The sequence below is a fragment of the Scyliorhinus canicula genome, chromosome 5 (assembly GCF_902713615.1).
Source record: "Scyliorhinus canicula chromosome 5, sScyCan1.1, whole genome shotgun sequence".
In the NCBI taxonomy this organism is placed as follows: domain Eukaryota; kingdom Metazoa; phylum Chordata; class Chondrichthyes; order Carcharhiniformes; family Scyliorhinidae; genus Scyliorhinus; species Scyliorhinus canicula.
This window is the reverse complement of record NC_052150.1, coordinates 140,472,945-140,500,339: the sequence shown is the minus strand read 5'-3', so window position 1 is coordinate 140,500,339 and position 27,395 is coordinate 140,472,945. Positions and strand designations below refer to the sequence as shown.

At 46.4% G+C, this 27,395-nt stretch overlaps 1 protein-coding gene and 1 long non-coding RNA gene across 2 annotated transcripts in view; one reads left to right on the top strand and one right to left on the bottom strand.

Annotated features, from left to right (window-relative positions):
* The window catches only part of LOC119966299 (adenylate cyclase type 1-like), a 419,500-nt gene that overhangs the window by 351,741 nt on the left and 40,364 nt on the right, over positions 1–27,395 (top strand).
* LOC119966300 lies at positions 18,518–26,744 on the bottom strand. Its single transcript, XR_005460721.1, has 3 exons — positions 26,147–26,744; positions 20,846–21,154; positions 18,518–18,555 (listed from the first exon to the last, which is right to left on the bottom strand). It is a non-coding gene; the product is annotated as an uncharacterized LOC119966300 (long non-coding RNA).

The window sequence follows — 27,395 nt, the reverse complement described above, 5'->3', positions numbered from 1 at the left end:
AAACTCTTCCCCGTCTAAGCATTAAGTGAGTCCCAGTCAATATTAGGGAAGTTGAAGTCTCCCATCATAACAACCCTGTTGTTTTTACTCGTTTCCAAAATCTGTCTACCTATCTGCTTCTCTGTCTCCCGCTGGCTGTTAGGAGGCCTGTAGTAAACCCCCAACATTGTGACTGCACCCTTCTTATTCCTGATCTCTACCCATATATCCTCGCTGCCCTCTGAGGTGAGAAAAATAATTTAAAACAGTCTTGAGATGCTGCAAGCAGGCAAATCCACATGCTAAAATTGGGTACAATTATTCTCTTGACAATTGCATATGTTAGAAACCTGGCCGTTCTCCATTATATAAAGATTTGTAGCAAGCTATAGCTAGTTCCAACAAGACATTAGTGACTCAGAATGGGACCTAGTAAGGTAGGGTCACAAGTCAGCCAGGTGGTAATTGGAGAATACATTAAGCAATTCTGAAACATACTAAGGGGAGGACAAGGCAACCATGATTCATGGGGGAAGTCAAGCACAAAAGTAAAGGAAAAAGCATACAATGTGGCGAGGCTTAGTGGGAAGCCAGAGGATTCCCACTATTTGATAGAAATCTTTGGATCCTCACTGTCTTCAGGTGATGTCCCGGAGGACTGGAGAATAGCCAATGTTGATCCTTTGTTTAAGAAGGGTAGCAAGGATAATCCAGGGAACTACAGGCCGGTGAGCCGTACGTCAGTGGTAGGGAAATTACTGGAGAGAATTCTTCGAGACAGGATCTACTCCCATTTAGAAGCAAATGGACGTATTAGCGAGAGGCAGCATGGTTTTGTGAAGGGGAGGTCGGGTCTCACTAACTTGATAGAGTTTTTTTTGAAGAGGTCACAAAGATGATTGATGCAGGTAGGGCAGTGGATGTTGCCTGTATGGACTTCAGTAAGGCCTTTGGCATTGTCCCTCATGGTAGACTAGTACAAAAGGTGAAGTCACACGGAATCGGGGGTGAGCTGGCAAGGTGGATACAGAACTGGCTAGGACATAGAAGACAGAGAGTAGCAATGGAAGGGTGCTTTTCTGATTGGAGGGCAGTGACTAGTGGTGTTCCGTAGGGATCGGTGCTGGGACCTTTGCTATTCATAGTATATGTAAATGATTTGGAGGAAAATGTAACTGGTCTGATTAGTACGTTTGCAGACGACACAAAGGTTGGTGGAATTGCGGATAGCGATGAGGACTGTCAGAGGATACAGCTGGATTTAGACACTTGGGCGGAGAAATGGCAGATGGAGTTTAATCCGGACAAATGTGAGGTAATGCATTTTGGAAGGTCTAATGCAGGTAGGGAATATAGTGAATGGTAGAACCCTCAAGAGTATTGAAAGTCAGAGAGATCTAGGTGTACAGGTCCACAGGTCACTGAAAGGGGCAACACAGGTGGAGACGGTAGTCAAAAAGGCATACGGCATATTGGCCGGAGCATTGAGTATAAGAATTGGCAAGTCATGTTGCAGCTGTATAGAACCTTAGTTCGGCCACACTTGGAGTATAGTGTTCAATTCTGGTCACCACACTACCAGAAGGATGTGGAGGCTTTAGAGAGGGTGCAGAAGAGATTTACCAGGATGTTGCCTGTTATGGAGGGCATTAGCTATGAGGAGCGGTTGAATAAACTCGGTTTGTTCTCACTGGAACGACGGAGGTTGAGGGGCGACCTGATAGAGGTCTACAAAATTATGAGGGGCATAGACAGAGTGGATAGTCAGAGGCTTTTCCCCAGGGCAGAGGGGTCAATTACTAGGGGGCATAGGTTTAAGGTGCGAGGGGCAAGGTTTAGAGGAGATGTACAAGGCAAGTGTTTTACACAGAGGGTAGAGGGTGCCTGGAACTCGCTGCTGGAGGAATTGGTGGAAGCAGGGACGATAGTGACATTTAAGGGGCATCTTGACAAATACATGAATAGGATGGGAATAGAGGGATACGGATCCAGGAAGTGTAGAAGATTGTAGTTTAGTCGGGCAGCATGGTCGGCATGGGCTTGGAGGGCCGAAGGACCTGTTCCTGTGCTGTTCTTTTCTTTCTTCTTTGTTCTTTTGGAGGTTGAGAAGCGACCTGATAGAGGTCTACAAAATTATGAGGGGCATAAACAGATTGGATATTCAAATGGCTTCTTCCCAGGGTAGAGGGGTCAATTACTAGGGGGCATAGGTTTAAGGTGTGAGGGGCAAGGTTTAGAGGAGATGTACAAGGCAAGTTGTTTACACAGAGGGTAGTGGGTGCCTGGAACTCGCTGCCGGAGGAGATGGTGGAAGCAGGGACGATAGTGATGTTTAAGGGGCATCTTGACAAATACATGAATAGGATGGGAATAGAGGGATACGGACCCAGGAACTGTAGAAGATTTCAGTTTAGACGGGCAGCATGGTCGGCACAGGCTTGGAGGGCCGAAGGGCCTGTTCCTGTGTTGTACTTTTCTTTGTTATTTGTTCTTTGATTGGGAACCCTTTAAAAGCAAGCAGAGGACAACTAAAAAAGCAATGAGGGGAGAAGTTGAAATATAAGTGTAAGCTAGTAATATTAAAGAACATTACAAGAGGTTTTTTTTCAATACATGTAAAAGGTAAAAGAGAAGCAAGAATGGACATTGGACCACTGGAAAATGAGGCTGGAGTAATAGCAATAGGGAACAAAAATATGGCAGAGGAACTAAATAGGTACTTTGCGTCGGTCTTCACAGCGGAAGACATTAGTGGCATACATAGCCGAAATCTGAAAAGGTGTTTGGGCGGAGAATTGGTTCTGACACCAAAAACACGGATGGTGCCGATTTGACCATAATCACAATTTTCTGTCACCTCGACAGCGGTATTAATGCGTACCGGAATGTATATCTCGTAGACACCGTTTGCATGTCATTAGCGGGCCCAACGCGGTCTTCTCCGGGGCCTCCGTGATTCTCTACTCCAATGGGCCAAGTTCCCTTGTGCTTTTAAAAATCGTGAAACTGGCATGGTGGATGCTGAGGGAGGTAGAACCCGGAGAGGAGCGACTGCGGGCTGTCGGGCCGGACACTGGATGGGCTGGCTGCGGTAGAGGAACCCTGCCAGGGCGGGGGGCAGGAGGTTACAGGGGGTGGGGGAACAGACTGAGTGGCCAAGGTGATACCCTCCCCACAGAACTGGGTCGGTGTCCAGGCAAGGACCGCCATTACAGTGGCCATCTTGTTGCGCATGCACTGACCGCTCACCTTGGCCCACGGTGTGCACTGACACCCGCTGTATGGGTGCTCCCATCCCCCACCCACACACCCCACCCTGCCGCCACACACCACACCTTCCATATCCACCCTCACCCAGCTGCCACCCAGGGCAACACCCACAGTAGCCCCTGGTGAGTGCAGTAGCCAGCCAAATGTACCCCTGGCATCAGGGACGGGCGCCAAGGCCAGCGGCCCTGCGATGCCGGGCACAAACTGGGCCAGGGGTGCGGGGATTTGGGGGAGGGGGAGGCACATGCAGGGGCAGAGCCCACAGTGCCCACTGGGGCCACCATGTAGACCGGTGGACCTAATAGGGCACAGGGGCATGCACCATGCTAACATGCCAACTGTCCAAAGATGTGCAGGTCAGGTGGATTGGCCATGCTAAATTGCCCTTAGTGTCTAAAAAGGTTAGGTGGGGTTACTGGGTTATGGGGATAGGGTGGAGGTGTGGGCTTAGGTAGGGTGCTCTTTACCAGGGCTGGTGCAGACTCGATGGGCCGAATGGACTCCTTCTGCACTGAAAATTCTATGTTGACCTTTCACCCCTTGCAGACAATGAATATTGGAATACAACCAGCAATGGTGGCCTTCCTGCTAGCCGCCACAGCCCTAGGGGATACACTGCAGCTGTACAAGCTGGTGCTGCTTGATTTAATTTGATTTGATTTATTATTGTCACATAGTATACAGCACATTGTATACAGTGTATACTAGGAGCACATTGTATACAGTGAAAAGTATTGATTCTTGCATGCTGTACAGACAACGCATACCGTACATAGGGAAGGAAGGCGAGACTACAGAATGCAATGTTACAGTCATTGTTAGGGTGTTGAGAAAAAAATCAACTTTATACGAGATACGGCCATTCAAAAGTCTGATGGCCGTAGGGAAGAAGCTGTTCTTGAGTCAGTTGGCACGTGACCTCAAACTTTTCTATCTTTTTCCTGACGGAAGGAGGTGGAAGAGAGTATGTCCGGGGTGCGTGGTGTCCTTAATTATGCTGGCTGCCTTTACAAGGCAGCGGGAGTTATAGATAGAGTCAATGGATGGGAGGCTGGTTTGCGTGATGGATTGGGCTACATTCACAACCATTTGTAGTTTCCTGTGGTCTTGGGCAGAGCAGGAACCATACCAAGCTGTGACAGAACCAGAAAGAATGCTTTCCATAGTGCATCTGTAAAAGTTGGTGAGGGTCGTAGCTGACATGCCAAATTTGCTTAGTCTTCTGAGAAAGTAGAGTCTTCGATGGGATTTCTTAATTATACTGTGTCAGCATGGGGGGACCAGGACAGGTTGTTGGTAATCTGGACACCTAGAAACTTGAAGCTCTCGACCCTTGAAGAGGAGGAGGAAAGTACAGCAGAAGAATGGGCAGCAGAGGAGCGGGAAGGAGATGGGCAGTGAGAGGGGGGGGGGTGCGGTGAGAGGAGTGTTGGGAGCACAGATCACCCACAGTCCACCCATTCCCCCCCGCCGCCGCACTTACTGACCAGCCCAGACCAACCCACTCCTCACACCCAACCCATCAGACAGAGCACCGAGGCAGGTTGGAACAGTGGTAACAGGTGTTTATTATGAACAAATATATACACGTTTGTGTCCTAGCCCCTATTACTAAGCTGTGTCCTGCACCTGTGCCAGTTAACTGGTGACTACTTTTCTGGCCTTATGAGCCCTAATGTTATGCCTAGGTAGATCCCAAGATAGTACAGCAGGAGTGGAGACGGCCTGCTCTGATTCCCACCCTGCGACATGGGTCCCCATGATGTTCCTCGCCATAGTCTGCTGTGACTGGGCCACATCAGGAGCGCCGCTGCGATTTCCAGGTGGCTGTGGGACATGATTGCCTGTGAGGCGGAAAACTTGTCCTGGGCCTCAGCCAGCACCTGCACAGAGTGTCCCAGACCTTGCTCGTGCTGCGCCATAACTGAAATTGTCACCCCAATGCCTCCATCGCGAACGCCACTCATGCAGTCTTGACCTTGGTGGCACACAAGGTCGGTACCACTTCCTGCTGCTGCACGTAGTTGGACTCCTCCAACGGCACCTGTGGGTACTGGAAGCTCACCGACAGCCCCTCATGTAGTCCCTGGCTCTGCGACTGCATCTCCACTATCGATGGGACTGTCTGTTCCAGAAGGCTGAAAAGCATCTGAATGGCAGCTAGTCCCTGGGCATCCGCCTCCTTGCGTGTTCCTACCTCCATGTGCTGTACAGGATCAACGGTGTGGTGCGCACCAGAGAGTGTCCCAGGAGCCTCTTCACTAAAGTGCCCAACCAAGGCGGTGGGAGTGGGCGTGGGGATGGGGGGGTGGTGGTGTGGGGATGGGGGTGAGGGTGGTGTGGGGGTGAGGGTGGTGTGGGGGTGAGGGTGGTGTGGGAGTGAGGGTGGTGTGGATTGACAAGTTTGTCACAGGGAACCTCAACTCAGCAGGTTTTCACTTCCTCACCCGCGGTCGAGCTCCAGTTCAGCGACCTCCCTTTCTTTCGGGCCACCAACCATGTCCAGGGCACTCTGCTCTGCCACAGTGAGGGGCCGCAGGTTCGGCGGTCCCCCTCCTGTCTTCTCCCACTCCCGGCGGTTGCGCACAGCCTTCTCCTGGGGATGGGGGGAGGGGAGGGGGGGGGGGGGGGGGGGGGGAGAGGAACACATAAAACAACAGTGTTAGATAATCTGACACATGCAGCCCAGGGGTGGGTAGGTGATGGCCTCAGTGGCCAGGGCACCCAGCCATGGCGGCCAGTATGGGCACCCGCATGTGGTGTAGGGTGGGGGTCCGGCCACACTCCGAGGGGAGGGGTAGGGTTACATGTGCGTGGGACGGGGTTAGTTTTTCTGGTAATGCTGGCCTGTCCAGATGGTGTTGCCCAAGGCCTCTGACACCTGTGCCCATGTACAGCGAATGACAGTGGCTGGCAGCCTCGTTCCCTGGCCGGGGTACAGAGTCATCTGCCTCTCCTCCACCGCATCCAAGATCGTCTCCAGCTCGTGGTCTTTGAATCTCGTGGTTGCTCTCCTCGCTGCCATCTTGTTGGCTGGGATGGTATGTGCAGGTGGAGAATTGTTTATATGCTTATACAGTTTGTCAGCCTTTGGATGTCAATTGCAAAACTGGTGAATCCGGCAACATTTCTCATTGGAAATGATTGTGTTCAAAGTCCACAAATTCTGCATTGGCGTCAACATTTAGTCTCAGAAATGAAGAATCCTGTCCCAGAACTTCAAGGGAGTCAGGGGGCAGAGCTGAGTGCAGTGGACATCACTAAGGGGAAGGTGCTGGGGAAGCTGAAAGATCTGAAGGTGGATAAATCACCCAGACCAGTGTTCTGAAGGAGATAGCTGAGAAGATTGTGGCGACATTAGTGGTGATCTTTCAGGAATCACAGGAGGCAGGTAGGGCCTGAGAGGACTGGAAAATAGCTGATGTAACATCTCTGTTTAAGAAGGGAGGGTGCAGGGCAGCATGGTGGCACAGTGGTTAGCATTGCTGCCTACGGCGCTGAGGACCCGGGTTCGAATCCCGGCCCTGGTTTACTGTCCGTGTGGAGTTTGCACGTTCTCCCCGTGTCTGCGTGGGCTTCGCCTCCACAACCCAAAGATGTGCAGGTTAGGTGAATTGGCCACACTACATTGCCCCTTAATTGGAAAAAATAATTGGGTACTCTAAATTAAAAAAAATAAAAATGAAACGAAGGGAGGGTGGCAGAACACAGGAAATTATAGGTCGGTTAGCCTGACTTCGGTTGTTGGTAAGATTTTGGATCTATTATTAAGGATGAGATTGCAGAGTGCTTGGAAGGGCATGATAAAATAGGGCTGAGTCAGCACGACTTCATCAAGGGGAGGTCATGTCTGACAAATCTGTTGGAATTCTTTGAGGAGGTAACAAGGAAGTTAGACAAAGGAGAACCAGTGGAAGTGATCTATTTGGATTTGACACGGTGCCATACAGGAGGCTGCCTAATAAGATAAGAGCCCATGGTGTTAGGGGCATGGATAGATACTGGCATGGATAGAGTATTGGCTCACTGGCAGAGAGTGGGGATAAAGGGGTCCTTTTCAGAATGGCAGCTGGTGTCTAGTTGTTTCCGTAGGGGTCAGTGTTGGAACCACAACTTTTCACAATATACATGAATGATCTGAAATGAAATGAAAATCACTTATTGTCACAAGTAGGCTTCAAATTAATACTGTGAAAAGTCCCTAGTCGCCACATTCCGGCACCTGTTCAGGGAGGCTGGTGCGGGAATTGAACCGTGGTGCTGGCCTGCCCTGGTCTGCTTTAAAAGCCAGCGATTTAGCCCAGTGTGCTAAACCAGCCCCTGATCTGGAGGCAGGAACTGAGGGCACTGTTGTTAAGTTTGCAGATGATACAAAGATATGTAGAGGGACAGGTAGTATTGAGGAAGCAGGGGGGCTGCAGAAGGACCTGGACAGACTAGGAGAGTGGGCAAAGAAGTGGCAGATGGAATACAATGTGGAAAAGTGTGAGGTTATGCACTTTGGTAGGAAGAAAAGAGGCATAGGCTACTTTCAAAATGGGAAATGCTTCAAAAATCAGAAGTACAAAGGGTCATAGGAGTCCGAGTTCAGTATTCTTTTAAGGTTAACGTGCAGTTTCAGTTGGCAGTTTGGAAGGCAAATGCAATGCTAGCATTCATGTCGAGAGGGCTAGAATACAAGAGCAGGCTGTAGAAGGCTTTCTCCTTCAGACCCCATTTGAAATATTGTGAGCAGTTTTGGGCCATTACCTCAGGATGTATGTGCTGGCCTTGGAGAGGATCCGGAGGAGGTTCACAAGAATGATCCCTGGAATGAAGGCTTGTCTTATGAAGAGATGTTGAGGACTCTGGGTCTGTACTCTGTGGACTTTAGAAGGATGAGGAGGGATCTTATTTAAGCTTACAGAATACGGAGAGGCCCAGATAGAGTGGGTGTGGAGACGATGTTTCCACAAGTAGGAAAAATTAGAACCTGAGGGCACAGCCTCAGACTGAAGGGATGATCTTTTAAAACAGAGATGAGGAGGAATTTCTTCAGCCAGAGGGTGGTGAAGCAGTGGAACTCTTTGCCGCAGAAGGCTGTGGAGGCAAAATCACTGAATTCTTTCAGACAGAGACAGGTAGGTTCTTGATTAATAAGGGGATCAGGGGTTATGGGGAGAAGGCAGGAGAATGAGGATGAGAAAAATATCAGCCATGATTGAATGGCGGAGCAGACTCGATGGGCCAAATGACCTAATTCTGTTCCTATGTCTAATGGTCTTATGGTCTAAACCAGTCATTTTCAAACCCAGGGTGGATCATGGGCGCGTGTCAGGGGGGTCGCGGGGGCTATGCGTCGCAGCGTCCCCATCGCCGGAAGAAGCGCGACTGGCTTTTAGAAATGTCCACGGTGACCGGCTTTCAGAATGCCGTCCGTTCCGCGCAAGCATGTTCCCCCTGCATTGCACAGGCCCAGAGACCAGCAGGGCAGAATGCCTCCTCCTGACATCAGCACTGACCCAGGAGCAGATTTTTAAAAAATCTCTGGAGTTGTCCTGCCTGGAGCGGTGGCAGAGTGCAGGTCACGTGCCCCGTACGCTGATGACACGTATTCTGGACGCGCATGAGAGATTTTTCCATTTTGCAGCTGCCAGCAATGCAGGTGTGAACTCCAGGGCCTCCGGTGAACAACCCGTGAAGAAGAAGCTGAACAAAGCATCATAAAGATGATTACTTGAGGTGCAGGTTATTAATTGTGCCACTGCAAATCAGGATTTAAAGTTCATGTGTGTTATACGCAGGGAAGCACTGGCAAATGAAAGTTTAAAGCCTTCCAAACTTCAAAGACATTTGAAGATTAAGCATGGCGAGTTCAAGGACAAACCTCTTTATTTTTTTCAATGGATGCAGTGAGAGCTTAAATCATCAGCTGAAGTCATTATCAGAAATGTAACATTGAATAATAAAGCAAGTGAGATTGTGAGGACCAAGCAGGCTCACCTGTCACATTAAAGGTAAGTGAAAATGGTGGGTCACTAAGTTCGGCTGGCGTGGGTCCCGAGGGATGGCCGGTTGGTAAAACTGGGTCCCAGGCAAAAATGTTTGAAAAACATTGGTCTAAAGCTTAGTTATCAACAGAAAATTATCAGTACATCCGCAAAATATTCAACAGTTGTGCAAGTGTCACAGAGTTTATTTTTTTGCAATGTATTTTGTTCCAAAGATCTTGCAATTGACTATTTAATTGCTTTTTGTCATGGATTGAATCTTAAAAGAAATGAATCTTTCACTTGTACAGTCATTTCAGTTTGAAATCGGGTTATCCACATATGGTGAACTCTGATTAAAAATGCTTATTTTTCTGTGATCATCCATTTTTGCTTGCATTAATAAAACTGTAACAAATTGGCAGTCTAAAAAATATCATATGATACTTCTAACGATTTTTAAAAAAAAATGCCTTTGAACAGCTTCCTGATTGCGCTGGTTCTTGGCGAAGTTTACGAATGGGGCCGGGTGAATGGGACTGAGTGGAAATTTGGGTTAAAAAAAATTGTGATTTTGAGCACAATTCACACCTATTTCCCAAAGTGGAAACTCTATCCGAAGGAGTTTCATCCCATCATCTTAGCACTTGTGCAATATTGGAAAAATAATATATGCTTCACATCAACCTTAATTAATACCATGAATGCAACATAAATATATGAATATGATATATACCCAAAGTAATCTAGATATATACATTCATAATTCAAGTGAATTACTAAGTCTCTTATCTGTATCAAATTGCTTCGAGGTTCAATCTTCCCCATAAGTTTAGAAATTGAACATCTGGAAATGATTACCAGACATTAACTTAATCAAGGGTTGGAGATGTCAAAAGCTATTAGTGAAGTTTTTGTATTACAAAATCCAATAACCTTCATCTGGACCTCAGGATTTGATTATAGTCTCCAAATCACTCCCTGAAATTTGCTGCATTTATTTGTGATATATCCTTTTTATCTGTTAAGTGGGGATTTTATTTGGATTTAATCAGTCTTCAGGCTGGCCATGGCTGTCAGTGTCATCTATTGGTGAATGCAGATACTATTTACACACGGTAGATTAACTTTGTAGGTTGTTTGCCACAAAGAACATGGAAATACGATTGTGTCCTGCTGCTTTTTGAATGAAAAATTAATGGTGGGGGATCAAGTTTGAGGCATGATCTTTCACACTGCATCACTTTGATGTTTGTCTGAAACCAGTGCAAAACTATTGGAATATACAAATTAGGGAATGAATGTATGTATTGGGAATCCATTCCGAAAAGATTATAGAGACTTGTTTTGCGCTGATCATAATTTGCGCTTAAAACGCCACGCCATTTGTGCTGATTTGACTAATTGCAAGTGAACTGCGCTTAAAACAAATACAGCAAAACCTGATGCAAACTTCAGGTCAACTGGTTCATAGTTTTGTTGATGCTGAGTTGGAACAAATTTCAATTCGGATCAAATTGATATGCAGGTCACACATATTACTGACGATGAAAAATTAGGTTCTTCGTTTTCGGTGCCAAAGTTACTGAAAAGGCAGCTTTGCTGAAAGATGAGTGATGAGGTTGATCCTAAACCCATTCGAGTGAAGAGATTCAGCTCCCATTTCAAGTTGTGAGAAATCCGTTATTTGAATATGTAGGGTGGACCACCAGTAAGGTACCTCAAACTGCAAAATGGAATGTTCGTGGCACCATTCCAATCCTGCATAAGAAGAGTAGGCCACCCATGTCCTCAAGCCTATTTTGTCATTCAGCAAGACCATGGTTGATCTATACCTCAATATCACATGTCTGTCTTTGATGCTTGTCCCTTTTCAGCATTATCCAATTTAAGAAATGCTGATTGCAATCTTAACATTTTAATTGATGCAGCATTCACAGACTTTTGGGGGAAAAGAAATCCAGAAGGAGTTCTCAAACGTCTCAATGAAAGTCTTCGTAGTTAAACCTCCAATGGAGCAAGCAGAAGATGATCAATCTACCCAATGGATTGGCCATGCTAATTTGCCCTTAGTGTCCAAAAAGGTTGGATTGGGTTATGGGGATAGGGTGGGGGGATGGGCTTAGGTATGGTGCTCTTTCCAAGGGCTGGTGCAAACTCGATGGGCCAAATGGCCTCCTTATGCACTGCAGATTCTATTATCTATGATCTATGAATCCTCTTCTGGGTTTAAATACCTTTCCCGAATGAACATCTCTGACCTTTGCAACATTCTTAGTAGGACACAGGCCAGCTCTTAACCTTATAAGGGTGAAATTCCCAGGGTAACTGACAAATACTTTCACACTCACCTCCTTTAAATGAGTGAGAAGGCAGGCAGATAATCTACCCACTTGTGCCACCCACTTCACAGGAAATTACGAGGTGGGACAATAAAGGGTGGAGCACAGTCCCATCTCAAATGCTGGCACATATGATAATCCGCTGTGGGGCAGAATTTTGGCACATTTAATATCGAATCAAGATTTTAATTCAATCTTAGCAACTAACGTATCACATTAAAATGAGCAAAACGCCAAAATAGACGCTTTAAAGCTAAATGCGGTACCTAAGTATAAAATGAATCAAATAAACTTATTGAGAGAAAAGATAGATTGGTATTTGAAAAAGGATTGGACTGGAAATGTTCTTTTGATTTGATTTAAATTTACAGCATTTACAGTTAAACTCTTCTAAGGAAAGAACAGTTCAAAATGTTCAAGTCACAGTAAAAACCAAAAATACTGACACCAGAAATACTGGAGTTCCATTTTAAGCTACAAGATGGACAAACTTTACTTGTTCACATCCAAGTTTTCCGTTCCACCCCCACCTTTGCTTTTCTGTCCTTTTCACCATTAGCCTCATGAAAATGCCAGCAGAACTTCATTTTAAAACAGCCATTCATTATTTGTGAACTGTAACCATGAGCATTGGCTGACTGTTCATCTTGTAAGGAAGGAAAGCTGAGACCTCTGCAGGTGTTGGCTACAGAATAGTGTCACTTAAAGAAGTCTTCATGGACTTCAGTAAGTTAACTTTAAGCCTTTATCAACAAGTAGAACTATTTACACAGTACAGTAAAGGATACAGGTAAGTGTGATTCTCGGGCCTACACCTAAACCCATCTCCGCTCATCACCACACTAACCCTTAGCTTTGTGTCACATACCTTTTTACATCACTGTACTGGTAGCACTGTATATTAACCCTGCATGTACCACACCCTTGTGCTATACCTCCCCCACAAGTCTTCATCCAATGTATATGGAATTACACTATACTTCTTCATGCCTTACATTATCAGTCTGATGCATTTACATTGTTGTTACTGCATTCTTACTATTATCATATTGCTTTTCCTGTATTCGCATTATTACAACATTCCCACTACCCCATCACCCCACTGCAAGCCATTTAAGTTACAGGTTCAGGTCTGGAGGACTCCTAACTCTTCCCCATCTTGCTTGCTGTTCTGTTGGAGGAGCAGTAGGCTCTGTTGGTTCTGGTCATTCCTGTTGACTTGGAGGTTGGACTGGCATTTGGATATGAGTCCATTCTTTTCTTCTACTCCTTTGTGTTGAACTACACTTGGTCAATTCGGCTGTTGTGTTTACTAGTGATTGCTGCTACTCCAAATCGTTTCCTGTGACATGGATGAACATTGTATTCACCTCCTTGGTGCTTCTTTCATCTGTAAGCTACCTTAAAGTATGTGAATATTGATGTTTCAGCAGTGGAATCTTCTTTCGCACCTGTTTCACAATTTTAGTCAGATTTGTCATTACTTTCTTCTTTTCTAGTTGCTATTCAAGCTTGTGAGTCTTCTCATTCAGCATGGCAACTACTCTGGTAATTTGAGTAGTCTCCATTTCACAGTTATTCACGGATTTCTTTCATACATGTCGTGTCCATAATGTTGCTCAAGTCGGATTGGAGGTCAACAACTTCAGCGGTTTTGGCCATTAATTTTGGATTCAAGCAATCTTTCTGATTCTTCAGCAATTCCATCTCCTGTCGCAGGCATTTGAGTTTTCCCAACTCCTGCTTTGATTTGCCAACCATGGAATTAAGGATTGTTATTTCTTCCTAGTTTCTTCGTGATGTCTCTGAATTGTTTTGGTTCATAACTTGAACCATTTGCTTCATTGAAGACTTTAGTTTATCATGCATTTTCAAAGGTGTATACTCAGCTTGAATCTTGTGCTTCAAATCTTCCTGTTCAACTTGAATGATTTTTTTGATTTTACTTGTCAACTTGCTTGCTCTGTCTGCTGAAAGATTGTCATTCACCACCAGTTGCTGGTAGAGTTCTGAAAGCGTGTCAGTATCATCAAAAAGGCATTCCATTGGGACTTTGGGAAAGTCACCTGCCTCTCTGGCACCTTTGTGTGGTTTATTTGGACACCATGTTATTGCCTTTCATCACTTTGTTGGCAGTCTTCTATGCCGCTCCTCTCCTTGAAGATTAAAATATTTGTTGAAGGTTGTTAATAGTTCCTTGAGGCTAGTTGTAAATTCATCAGTGCCTTGCATTAAGAATAAATAAGGGATTGTGTTAGAAGGCAATTTTTCATTTGCTCTTTCGGTTTTAAAACATTTCTTTGGAGTTTTTCTTAGATTTCAAGATGTTGCTAATTCCCATGCTTTACAGTTCTGATGGGATCCTTAAAATGGTGATGGTGCTAGGTGTTAAGTGCTTTCACATCCTCTTTTTGTCAGCAGAAAGTATTTAACTGCTTTTAATGTGGTTTTGAGCTGTCAATCATTGATAGATGTTTATAAACATTGAGGTTAGGTTCAAAGCAGGATACTTGAGATGCATTCAAGCATGAAGGGAAATTGAAATAAATAATCCAGACCCCTGGGTGTCTGAAAGCTTTTACCCTGCCAATTGAAGCCTACTAAAAACCTTTCATTTTTGAAAATAAATAGAAGTCTTGCAGATATAAGGATGAAATGAAATGAAATGAAAATCGCTTATTGTCACGAGTAGGCTTCAATGAAGTTACTGTGAAAAGCCCCTAGTCGCCACATTCCGGCGCCTGTCCAGGATCTGAGGGTGTTTAAAACCTTGCAATGGGGTTTTGGGTTTCTAAGAATTCTCAGCTGCTGCTTTGTACACTTCTGTGTGGCAGAGACAGGTGAGTGAAAAAGCACTGAATTTTCACTGTTTCTGCTTGGACTGCTCTTTAGCTTCCGGGCAGGGTTGACTGATGGGAGGGTATCTCTGATGTGGGAGTCTCTGGTGAGGGGTTTGATGGGAGTTTCTGGTGGGGAAGGTCTGATGGAGGTGTTTGATGGGGGGGGGGGTCTATTGAGGGGGATCTGATGTGGGTCTGGTGGGCGGGAGTTTGTGTCACCCTCATGTGTGCGTGATGTTGAGGGGGTGTTCCAGCAATTCCTGTGGTGGGGGCGTGGCCTACTTGTCGGGGGGAGGGGGGGTTAGGATTTGCATTGTCGGGGAAGGGACGCCAGCTACCGGACATTGCTATCGGGCCACCTGCTCAACATGGCAGCCCGATAACGGGATTTAGAACTGAATCCTTTGTGCTCTTTGCCATGCATAAATTTGCACTGCAAGGGAGAGGAAGTTGCTTCTGGGAACCGCATCTAACACCAGCGCAAACCAGTAGCAATTCACTTCCTATGGGAGAGCATAGTCTCCCAAATGGAGAATCTAGCTGGACCACGGCTTTATCCTCTTTGAGTTCAATTTGTTTGTTCAATATTTCCCTTTATTATTTTTAATTAATTTATGTCATTAATCATCTCATCAGTCAATGCCATGTGTGCCTGTTCTATCTCCTTGATAAATCCCGAAGTAAATAATTATTTACTACTGCCATCTCTCTATTATTACCTGTGGGGGCAGCACGGTAGCATAGTGGTTATCACAATGGCTTCACAGGGCCAGAGTCCCAGGTTTGATTACAGCCTTGAGTCACTGTCTGTGCGGAGTCTGCACATTCTCCCCGTGTCTGCGTGGGTTTCCTCCGGGTGCTCCAGTTTCCTCCCACAGTCCAAAGATGTGCAGGGGTAGGTGGATTGGCCATAGTAAATTGCCCTTCGTGTTTTTCAAAAACAAAAGATGGGTTTTCGGGGATAATGTGGGGATAGGGTGGAGGTAGGGTGCTCTTTCCAAGGGCCGGTGCAGACCCGAATGGCCTTCTTCTGCACTGTAAATATCCCTTAATCATCCAAATCCGATCACAGCCTTCCTGTTTTAATTGATGTGTCGCTAAAATATTTTATTATTTTATTTTATATCCCTTGACAGTTTAAGTTCTGATTTGCCTTCATGCACTCCTTTGCTGACTGTGGTCTGAGTATTACAGGAATGGGGGGTGGGCAGATGGCTTGCCCCCACCCCCACCTCCCTGCAAGCAAAGTTAACCCATTGCATGCCAGGATGCCCGCAGCCATAACATGCTGCAGATGGATTTAGCAAGGGCTGAGCAAGACATCCAAGCCTCACTGGGTAGGAGGACCTGCCCTCGCTAGCTGCCAGCTAATTGGATTGTCCAGCACTTCTATCAGTCCTGGCAGTGCCAACGGCCAGTTAGTGGGAACTGCCAGCATTGCAAGAGGTGGACAAAGAAGGCCCTGGAACCATGGAAGCAAGTAAGTCTGGGGTCTTCGGCAGTGAGGATTTGGGCAGCACAGGAGGGGAGAGGGTGGGCTGTTGGCAATGGGAGTGGATTTAAGGCTGTAGGTGGATAGGAAGAAAATGAAGGGATCTATATCGATGAAGGACAGCCCCCCAGAGATGGAATCCTTGCTTCCATCACACCTAATAAGGAGATTATTTGAACAAACTAAACCTCCCACTCCCACCCAAATATTTTATGGCACAGCAGTATATTATTGGGGTCAGTTGGCTTGGTAACAAGCTTAATTAACCCTTGATTATCATTTTCAATATGGTAGGTGACTTTGGTGTCCGCCCATTCCCCCACACTATGGAGGTGAGACAAGTGGTAGATGGTGAGATGGTGGGGTGGGAACCTGCCCTATTTTGCTTGCCCCCTTGCCGAAAACATGCCCCCTAAAATATAGCCTTAGTGCATGCCTCTTTCCTGATCCTCAATCTTTCCCTTCGGGTTTTGTTCATCCAGAGAATCTCACTCATGTTTAGTCTATTTTTTCCTGCCAGCAGAATGTGGTATATTTTTCCTGCTCTGTATTAAAAACTATTCTAAACGTTTCCCATATTTTTTCTGCATCATTATTTGCCAATATTGGCATCCGTTTTATTTCCCAAGTTCTATACTCAGCCCCTCGAAATCCACTTTTCTCCAATCCATGAACAGGTTCTTTTATCATCATGATAAAGCATATTATTATTATATTATGGTCATTTTTGCCAAGATTTTCCCCCACTTTTACTTCTCTTATTTGCTCTGGTTTATTCCCCAATATTGGATCCCATGGCAAATCTTCTTTTGTTAACTTTTTGACATGATGAGGGCAATTTTGTGCCCACATTCACCATCAGCAAGAACAGCAAGATCCTTGGAAAACATGACTCTCATCGGCAAGATCTTGTTTCCTGATATTTCCTGCCCCTCGCAGATGATGTAACAACATGCAAATACATTTGAATGAATATGAATATTATTAAACCTGTCACATAATCCTCCCTCGCTGAATATGCATGCCAGCCACGTGATGTCACGCCGGCGAGGTTCACAACAACTTTATGAAGACAGGAAGCAATCAAGGGGATCCCACCTGGGACGCCAATGTAAGTATAGCCCCCAACGAGAGAGGGACACGCCATGCCCCCTGGCACAGGTTAGAACTGTCAGGCTGGCACTGCCAGATTGGCACTGCAGGGGCAGTTCCGAGGCAGATCCATCTGGGGAGCCCAATTGGGGGGGCTTCCGTTATGTGTGGTGGGGGAGAAGATGAAAAGCACTGAGGTCTTTGAAAGGGGGTGCAGGCAGTGAGGATGGGAGTACATGGCATTGAGGGAAGGGAATCTTGCGGGGGGGTGGGGGGGTGGGAGGAGAGCACATGGCAGAGAATGGGGGAGCACCATTGACACTGGTTATTGGGGGGGGGGGGGGGTTGCCATGGTGGGAGGAGGCTGGGGGAGTTTCACCTCAGTTGTGATTGGGGCATCGTTTAAAGACGGTGCCTTGATCTCTATGGAGCCGACCTTGCTGGTTCTGTTCGGCCCCAGCCCGCCTAACTGCAATGTAAACCATGCTCCTTGTTTTTTTTCTGTCAGAGTGGCCCATGATCTGGTTTGAAAACGCGACACCGCATTTGGAGAGGAGAAGAATTTTGAGCCTATGTTACCTGTCAGTGGCTACATAAGTGCAAAATCCCATGAGATTTGGGAAACGTGCTTCTCACTGGTGACCTCATGTTTCTTGATTTTCCATGCCCTCACCGATGAAGTTATGAGGTTCCCAGCCAGGAAAGTTGGGAACATCATTTAAATGCATGATAATATAATCTGCGAGTCTTTTTGTCGGGATTTTCCCCCACGCCTGTGCGATTTACAACTGGTTTATGCAAGCGAGGACAACGCAATCTAACCTCCAAAGGGAGGTGAGCGCTCAGGTCGGCATCACCCTCCAGGTTGTAAAATGGGGAAGGAGAATCAGAGAGGATGCAGGAAGTGGTTAGGAGCAGGTGAAATCAGTACAGGGAGTGACTCGAAGGTCCTTGGGTGGGGTCCCGTGAAACGTCAGGCTGCATGGGCAGAATAGGGGACTTTGACAAGGCATGTTGAACAGCTAACTGTGGGCAGCAGACCCTGACACAGCATGGAGAATTAGTACAGTCAGAATGAACCCCCACTCTCAGGCTGCAGAGTGTATCCTCAGGACATCAGCTGTCTAGAAGGGAAAAGCCACTGGTTAGGGAAGCCTGGCCATCAGGGAATCAAGTTAGGATGGGGGACTTGTTTAATCCATAGACCATGAGGGCTGGGGGAATGGAGGTGCCATCTAAAGATGAAAGTAACTGAAAATTGCTGTCTTAACAGCCATTGATTGAATCCAGTGGTTAACCCTTTGGGAGCTGAGCCCCTAAGCATTCAAGATGAAGGCTTACTCACCTCTCTATGATTAAGAAGTGGCACAGATGTCGCCCGAATGCAAGGCAGGAAGGCAGAAGCATTCATCAGTCACCCTGTTCAGGACATGATGGGTTGCAATGCCTAATTTCCCCCGTGAGGTTGGAATGCAGGTCGATTGAACACAGTCAACTGCTCTCAATACTCACCCTTAGGGGGGTGGGGGAAGTGGACCACTGGGGCTCTCAAAGGTCAAGCTGCTTCTGTCCTGTGGACCCGAGATGGACAACCGTGTGGATATAAACACAGATTTAAAGATTAGCATGGGAAAATAGAGTACGAGAGTAAGCTTACAGGAACATAAAAACTGACTGTAAATGTTTCTAGAGATATGTGAAGAGAAAAAGATTGTTGAAGGTGAATGTAGGTTCCTTACAGTCAGAAACAGGAGAATTTCTAGTGGAGAACACAAAATGGCTGACCAATTAAATACATATTAGATTCATGCTAGACAAAGGTGTTTGTATGTGATGGGGTCAGTTTCAACTCCATCTTGGATTCTATTTTGATAGAGAGAGCTATGGTATGGAAAATCAATAGACCAGCAGAGTAGGTGTGGCTTGGCTTCTAGAGGCCCTTCTAAGGTAAAACAAAAAGCTTTTGTGTGTTTTTTTTTTAAAACTGAAAGCCAAAGCAGTTGCAGATAGACAGCTGGAGAGAAAACATCCCTCAGCTTTGTTTGACGCAAGAGACGTTGTACAATGGAATAATGTGCAAGAATGCAAGCTGCAGAAAAACTAAAGGATGGTTGATGCTAGAAACCTGGGTGTAGAACAGGTTACAGTTCATGGACACCAGGACAAAGTTGAGAAGGAATTGGCTAGTGAGAAACTATGGGCGGGATTCACCCCTACCTGGCGGGGCGGGCGGACCTGGCGGGAGGGAGTGGCGTGAACCACTCCGGCGTTGGGCCGCCACAAAGGTGCAGAATCTTTCGCACCTTCAGGGGCTAGGCCCGCCCCGGAGTGGTTGGCGCCCCGCAGGCCGGTGGGAAAGGGGCTTGGTGCCACACCAACCGGCGGCGAAGGGCCTCCGCCGGCCGGCGCGAGTCAGTGCATGCGCAGGAGCACCAGCGCATGCTGGCGTCATCCCCGCTCATGCGCAGAGGGATTCGCTTCCGCACCGGGAATAGCAGAGGACCTCGGCCTCCGGTGCGGAAGGATAGAGTGCCCCCACGTCACAGGCCTGCCCGTGGATCAATGGGCCCCGACCGCGGGGGCTAGATACCCCCGTGACCCTCCAAGAACCCCGCGCCACCAAGACCCGCCGGTAAGGGACCTACTTTGATTTAAGCCGGCGGGACTGGCAAAGAACAGGCGGGACTTAGGCCCATCGCGGGCCGGAAAATTCGGTCAGCCCTGGGGCCCATTGAGTTGCGCCGGACCCCGCCATTCTCCAAGGCAGGTGGCGCAACTCACGCCGGAGCAATTTTTTGGGGGGACTGGAGAATTAGGAGGACGGCAGGGGTGGGATTCACGCCGACCCCCAGCGATTCTCCCACCCGGTGGGGGGTCGGAAAATCCCGCCCTAGGTTTCTAATGTAATCTTCGAACAAAGAACAATACAGCACAGGAACAGGCCCTTTGGCCCTCCAAGCCTGTACCGGTCATGATACCAACCTTGGCCAAAACTTTGGAATGCAAACAACTTTGGAATGCATGATCATGAGAGAAGATTTTGAAGTGTGTATTGGGAATTAGAGTTTGGAAATTCTTATGTGACAATCATCTGGCGGGAGCGGGGGGGGGGGGGGGGGGGGGGGGGGGGGGGTTCTAAGGAGCCAGCTACAGAAAGTCACTTGGGGTTTGAGAGTGTAATGTATATTTGAGCACAGGCATCTGGTGTTTGTCCAGGGGCTTGTTGTGTTAATGGGGCCATTCTTTAAATATACTTTGTCATCCGTGTTAATCTTAAAACCTGGGGCAGCAGGGTAGCATGGTGGTTAGCATAAATGCTTCACAGCTCCAGGGTCCCAGGTTCGATTCCCGGCTGGGTCACTGTCTGTGTGGAGTCTGCACGTCCTCCCCCTGTGTGCGTGGGTTTCCTCCGGGTGCTCCGGTTTCCTCCCACAGTCCAAAGATGTGCGGGTTAGGTGGATTGGCCATGCTAAATTGCCCGTAGTGTCCTAATAAAAGTAAGGTTAAGGGGGGGGGGTTGTTGGGTTACGGGTATAGGGTGGATACGTGGGTTTGAGTAGGGTGATCATGGCTCGGCACAACATTGAGGGCCGAAGGGCCTGTTCTGTGCTGTACTGTTCTATGTTCTATGTTCTAATTGTTAAACCAGGTGCTGAGTAATGGAGTATTTTCTTATATTTTTCATGTTTAATAAATGCATTTTTCTTGTTGTTGAAACTAATTTACGGTCCTGTGACTCAGTTACTCTACATTTGATAAAATAAAATAAAAATGACGATCCTTTGAGCCAGGATTCCATTCTGGGGTCTTTCCAAACAGTTATAACTGGATTGTTACTGGGATCGCAACAGTGATACTCACGACTGTGCCTTTGCAGCTCCAACAGCTCTGGATCAACCATATCCAGGGTACGTTCAGCTGAATCCGGGGCTCTGGTCTTCCTCCAATTGCCGGATCCCTGGAGTGTTCCTGTCTCTGCCTGCTGTGGATCTTCAGGTGTGAGGTGCTCACCAGCTAGTGACCCAAAAGCCTGCCTACTACTTATTCCCAGCAACATGTCGGTATCTACGCTGGAAGAGAGTGCGGGTGATAGCTGTAACTCCTCCTCAATGCTTGGTCGGGTCGGTGGCATCCAACAATGGTCTGGACTGGGCTGATTTGCTGATTGACCTGCAATGGAAGGGAGATGGTTTTAGTGTAGGACAGGTTAACACTGATAGGATAAAGTTAACTCACATGATTCTCGCTCCCTGTCTGGATGTGTTGAAGGTTCTCACTTGTGCCATTGGCCCCCACCTCACCCTCTGTACATGTGTGGTCCTACTTCTCACCGGCAAGAAAGTTTCTCAAAGGGATTAAAAATCTTGAGCATCACTCCAACTCGCTGTGCCCATTCATGCCTGTTCTGCTCGTGTTTTCCCTGCAATAAGATAAATGGGTAGAATGAAAGCACGGGTCTTGCCAGATCAGATGGTAATATAGCTTAGAATGTGTGGGGAATATGTGGCAGCAAGGATGTAAGAAACAAAGGAGTAACTGGGGGTTAATGAGTTTGGTGGGGCGTCAGCATAGGGGCCCGTGAGGTGCCTGGGAATGTGCGATCTCCATGGGGGTGTGAGGGCTGTGTTAAGGATTCTGAGGGAGACATGAGGAGGCAGGCCTACTCTGGCTGCACGAAGAAGGTAATTCATCTCCTTACAACACTTCCCCATCACCTTATAGAATGAGCTGGCGCTCATAACCCCGGCCTCAGTTTTCAAGACACGGTTTGCTGGTAGGTTGCCTGCCCAATTGAGAGTCATGTGTCTCCTGCCTCTGCTGGACCCAATCCAGAAGCTTGCTGAAGACTTCCTTGGTGAAGCGTGGTGCAGCCTTCCTATCAGCCATCTGCCAGATTGAACTTGGAACAAGTCTTGGTGAGTGCTGGGGAGGCGTTTAAATGGTAAGCCCCACTGATTGCAGAGATATCTTGTGGCAAGCGAGTCAGAGAGAGACCATCATGGGTGTGGCATGAAACCTATGGAAACATTTGTCATACCTATTGTCATACCTTGCATTGTTTGTTTCCCAATCCTGATTTTTCTGTAGCCATACCTCTGCAATCTCGATTATGTCTGGTTCCTTCCTACGCAGGCTTGTGTCTAGCTCCCCTATCTTATTCCAAACATAGGGCAGAATTCTCCCATCTGGGATAAAGTCCCATGGTGGGATGGAGACAGGCAACGCACTGTCTACCTTGGCGGGCAGGCTTGAGGTACGCGTCCTACCATCATATCTGGCTGCCATATTTAAAAGGCACCCAACATCACTAACCCACTGTTAAAGAAAGAAGATGGAATACCTGAAAAAAGATGGATCTCCTGTGGAATGAAGATGGACCTCCTGAAGAAAGAAGGTGGATCTCCAGGAACACTCTTAGGCAAGACGTTGAATATGGAAGATCCACCTGATAGATGCTCCCCCCACCCACTGCTGTGGTGGTCCAGGGTTGCTGATGGCCTCCATACCAAACTCCGGAGGCAACCCTAGGCCTTCTTCAGGTATGTCCTGACATTTTCATGTTGCATTTGTCTAGACGTGTTCTGGACAGTGTGCTTTTGCACTGGTGTCGCAGAGAATCGGGCATGGAGGGAAGATTCTGGTCAGGCCTTAATCTGCATCCCATTAGTGGGATCCAATCAATTTCCAATCAGCCTCAATATGATTCACTAAGGCAGGTAACAGCTGAAGATGCCACTATAATTTCACACTGGTGTGAAATCAATTTTTGTGCCTCCTGCCAAATGCTTCCCTCCGCCGGCCATTGACCCCGCTACTGAGGGAATGGAAGAATTCCACCCATTGTGTGCATTTAATTGGATTTCCTCTCATTTTATATTTAACCATCTTCTTATACTTTTGTTCTATAACTGTGGGCGTAATCTACCCGATTGGGAACAGAGTCCCAGAATGCACGAGATTAACCGGGTATTACCCGTTGCTCAGAATACCAGGGAACATCACGCTATCAAATGGTCATTCAGGTAGATTGGGGGCCTCAGTTGGGAATGCTCGGCTGAAGCTGCACTTAGTCACATTTTTTGCACTGAGGAGCTCTGCTCTCCGGAAACCCTCAGCACAGAAGGAGATCAGGCATCAATTTTAAATGGAGTCCCGATCGCTCGACCCCCTGATGTGACCCCAAAATCTCCCCAAGCCCCAACACACAAATAAGGGGTCCTCAGTCCTCCCTGCACAGGGCACCACCAGTCCAATTCCCGATGTAGGAAAAAAGGCCAGACTGGCACAATGGCAGTGTCACCTGGGTAACTTGGCACGGTGTTCAGGTGGCACCAGTAGTGCCAGAGTGCTATCCTGCCCAGAGGGCAAGCACATGGGGGCCTCCAATCCCCCTTGAGACCTCCATGAGTGCAGTTCTGTCTGGTCCCCGTTTATGAGGATCAGTACTGAATGGCACTCACCCAAGATCTCCAAGGTGAGGGGGTTAGATCCCATGCCTTGGGTAGATTGTGGGAATGCATATTAGAATAATACTCGCTATTTCACTCTAATATGCAGATTTGCTAAAAAGTGATTCTGCCCACAATGGACAGGATTCGCATTGCGACGTTTCGGGAGATCGCGTTAGGCTGCCTTTCCGACACGGAACACGGCCAGTAGATCTCGCCCTTGCTATCAATGTCCTCCCTTACTTTATTCTTTTCAATGTATTCTTCCCCTGTTTTGTTTACATTTGCATTGCTTTCATTTCTTGTGGATCTTGAAGCTCCCTTCCCAACCTTTACCAGTGGTCTTTGCCCGTCCCATCCCAGTTCAGGTGGAGTCCAGCGCAGCCCATCCCATCCCATCCCATCGGTGCAGCTCCTTCCTCTTCCTATTCTTAGCTGCAGAGGCTGTGTCTATTCCCCTATAGAGTCCCCATTACTGCCTCATTTTTTTTTATGCTCTTCTGCTTCCCCCCCCCCCCCCCCCCCCCCCCCACCCCCCCCCATCCCCTTCTCCCACCTCCCCTCCTCGACAGCCTTCTGAGCCTTGGTTTGCATTGTGGCTCTTCTCCCTGCAGTTTTCTCTAGATTACTGGAGACTGGTTGCAGGAATAAAAACCTGTTCAATACATATTCCAACACGCCCATCTTATATAAATTCTGCAAATATAGCACAGAGCTAAATCATTGGCTTTGAAAGCAGACCAAGGCAGGTTCAATTCCCGTACCAGCCTCCCCGAACAGGCGCCGGAATGTGGCGACTAGGGGCTTTTCACAGTAACTTCATTGAAGCCTACTCGTGACAATAAGCGCTTTTCATTTTTCATTTTCACAGTAACTTCATTTGAAGCCTACTTGTGACAATAAGCGATTTGTATTTCATTTCATTTCAATTCTATGTATAACTAAATGCAGTAAATTCGAACATTTGACGTTTGAAATACACTGCAGTTTGAACTAGGCTGCATCCACAAAGAAGCAACAGTACATCACTCTCAGTTATTATAATTAGCAGTGAAGTGCTTTAGCAGTTGACATTTTGTTTTCCATGACAAAATCTCATTACACCGGGGCCCCCAGCTGATTGAGGATTACTGCCTATCACTTTGACAAGTTGAAACTCAGTTACAATAAACAGCCAACTCAACTTGAAATCTCTGCATTCTTGTTGCAGATTCAAAAAGTGATGCAAAGACTCCATAATCCAAAGAATGTGCTGCATTTCTCTTGCTCTGAGTTTGTAAACCTGGACAGAAACTAGGGGCATATTTGATGCAAACACAATTGTTGCTTTTGTTTAATTGAGAGGAACAGAGCCTTAAAAACCTGACAAAACAGTAGCTCATTACCTATTCAGGGATGCATGTATGTTTTTTTGAAATTAACGCTTCAATTTCCAGCATTCCAAATTACATATCACATCACATATATGGACAGGCTGAACATTGTAAAATGATTTTATATATTTTCACCATAAATTGTTGAAAATGTCATTCTAAAGGGTGCATCAATCTATAATTCTTATCCGGGCATACAAAATGTAGGCATTGAAATGTTTTGGCAGCAATGGGTTTTTATTTTGCTGCTTGGTGAATTATCAAGGTCATCTACGTAAGAGAAAGATCTAAGTTCAAAATCTCCTGCATTGCCATTCTTCAGATTAATATTTAGTTTGTGTGTATACATATATTCTATCCTGACAATTTTGTCAGAAATGTGTTTCAAATCGTGATTGGATCTTATCTGCCTTGTGTGAAAAGTTATTTTTTTGGTAGCTTTCGTATACACTCCATTATTTCATGCAGTATTCCAGACATGGCTGCCATCATGAGAATACTATAAACAGAGATCAAGGGCAGGATTTCACCCATATATATGGGCAGGAATAGAGACGTGCAGCCGCGAAATTTCGCACCATCATGGCATACTGGTTTTCTAGTACCATCCCACCCTCAAATCATATTGTTTAAGGTTAGTTCAGGGGTAGAGTGGCAGTCTGCCTGAAAGCACTTCATGCAAATTTAAAGTCAGTTGAGACCAAGTCAGCCTGCGAAAGCCCCCCCCACCCCACAACATTTGGACCATTGCAGGCCCCAGTGGCAGTCTCCCAACAGTAACCTGCAGGACGTCACTGAGACCAAGATGCCTTCCTAGCCACAGTTGTGGCAACAGGCCATATCGTGGAGTGGGAACTCCTTCAAAATGGTGGTACAGCTAACTGAGACAAGATACATGTCTTGTGACTGCTCTTGCTCTATGTGGGATTGGCACCCCGATTTGATTCTGGATTCTGACCCAAAACGTAAAATCTTGTCCCAGGTGCTATTTCTTAGACAGCTGGCACCCAACGACTGAGACAATGAATGTTGTTCGTTTTCTGTTCATGCACTGTGTCACAGAAGTAAATTGCGTAAGTGCAATAAGACTGCTCAGGAACAAGTTTACCAGTAAAATTAAAAATGAAACCCTCATAGAAATTACCAAAAAAGTAGATTTTAAGCATATCAATTGCTTGTCTTGTTTCCTCTTGTTCCCTGTCCTTTTTCATTTATATTTAACTTCAGTTTTATTACCCCCCCCCCCCACCGCAACCCTCCCTACCCCACCCACAATCTCCCTCTATTCTATTTATTCTATACATTCTAAGTCTATATTGTTTTAAGCTTTAAATCCTTACCTCCTTTTCTGCCTTCCACTCACAGAATCCATTTTCAGAGTAGGCACTATTTATTTTAAAAAGCTTTTTTTTAAGTTGGTCATAAACACAGCTTAAAGGTCAGCTTTCCAGTCACAGTAACACAAACTTCTGAAGGTCGAAAATTAGTTTGGTCAAATTGTTGATGTAAGAATTACCTCCGGACACTGGGATGAAAAGACATTTCACTTTTAGTCAAAATTTCATCCATAGGAAAACAGAATATGAACACTTATCTTTTGATATTAACCTTCCAAGTTATAAGAAAAATATACAGTAGCCTGAAATAACAAGGAAGACAGCAAGCGATAATAGATTATTTAAATGTAAACAGTGTTGAGCTTAATTTACTATTCAGCGAATCCTGTTCAGCGAAACAGCACAATGTGGTTTATAACAAAAAGAATATCAGAACACGAGAAACGAAGGACCAAGAAAAGCCACTTGAACATTCAAATCCATTCCTTCTGACGGCACAGGTATTATTTTTACTTTCCTCTCTAATTTAAATAGGGGGAAATTATCCAGCTGTGTTGCGCCCGGCAGAGCCTTGAAACAGGATTTGCGCCGGATGCAAATTGTTTCCATTCTCCAAGTCAGCTCCTGCTGGTGTGCTCAGGATAATCTGCATTCATTTTAATCTCATTAGCTGTGTCTGACAGCAATTCTTTTAGACTGTATCTTTTCAACCTCTGATGGTGGAATAGTATTCCTCCTCTGGAGGCACTTTTCCACCATTGAAGCAGCTGGCACCACTCAGACATCAAAGTGCCAGGTTGCCACTGCCAAGGGGCGGGGCCTGAAAGGAGGGCAGTAGGAGCTGAAGTGGGGGTCCTTTGGTGACCCCATAGTGGGGTGTCGCTCACTTGGGAGGGGGGACCTGATGACAGTGATTTGGGGTGGGGGTGTAGGATTATTCTGAGATTGGAGGATCCTTTAAAAAGGGTGCCCAATCTCTGAGGATCCAGCTTTGCCGGTGTCTTCGGGTCCCACACATCGCATTTATGGTGTGAATCACCCAAAAAATGATTCAAGTGTGGGAAGACCACAATAGGAATTAGTCACTTTTGGGGAGAATTCCGTCCATGATCTTTTCAGAGGGTCAAATAACTAAAAAAGGGAAAACCAACATTTCTACATGTGTTCCAAAGCTATTAAACTAAATGTGTTTACTAATTTATCACATTTGCCTGACATTGTGCAATAAAGTTACATCTAATCTAGTTTCTTC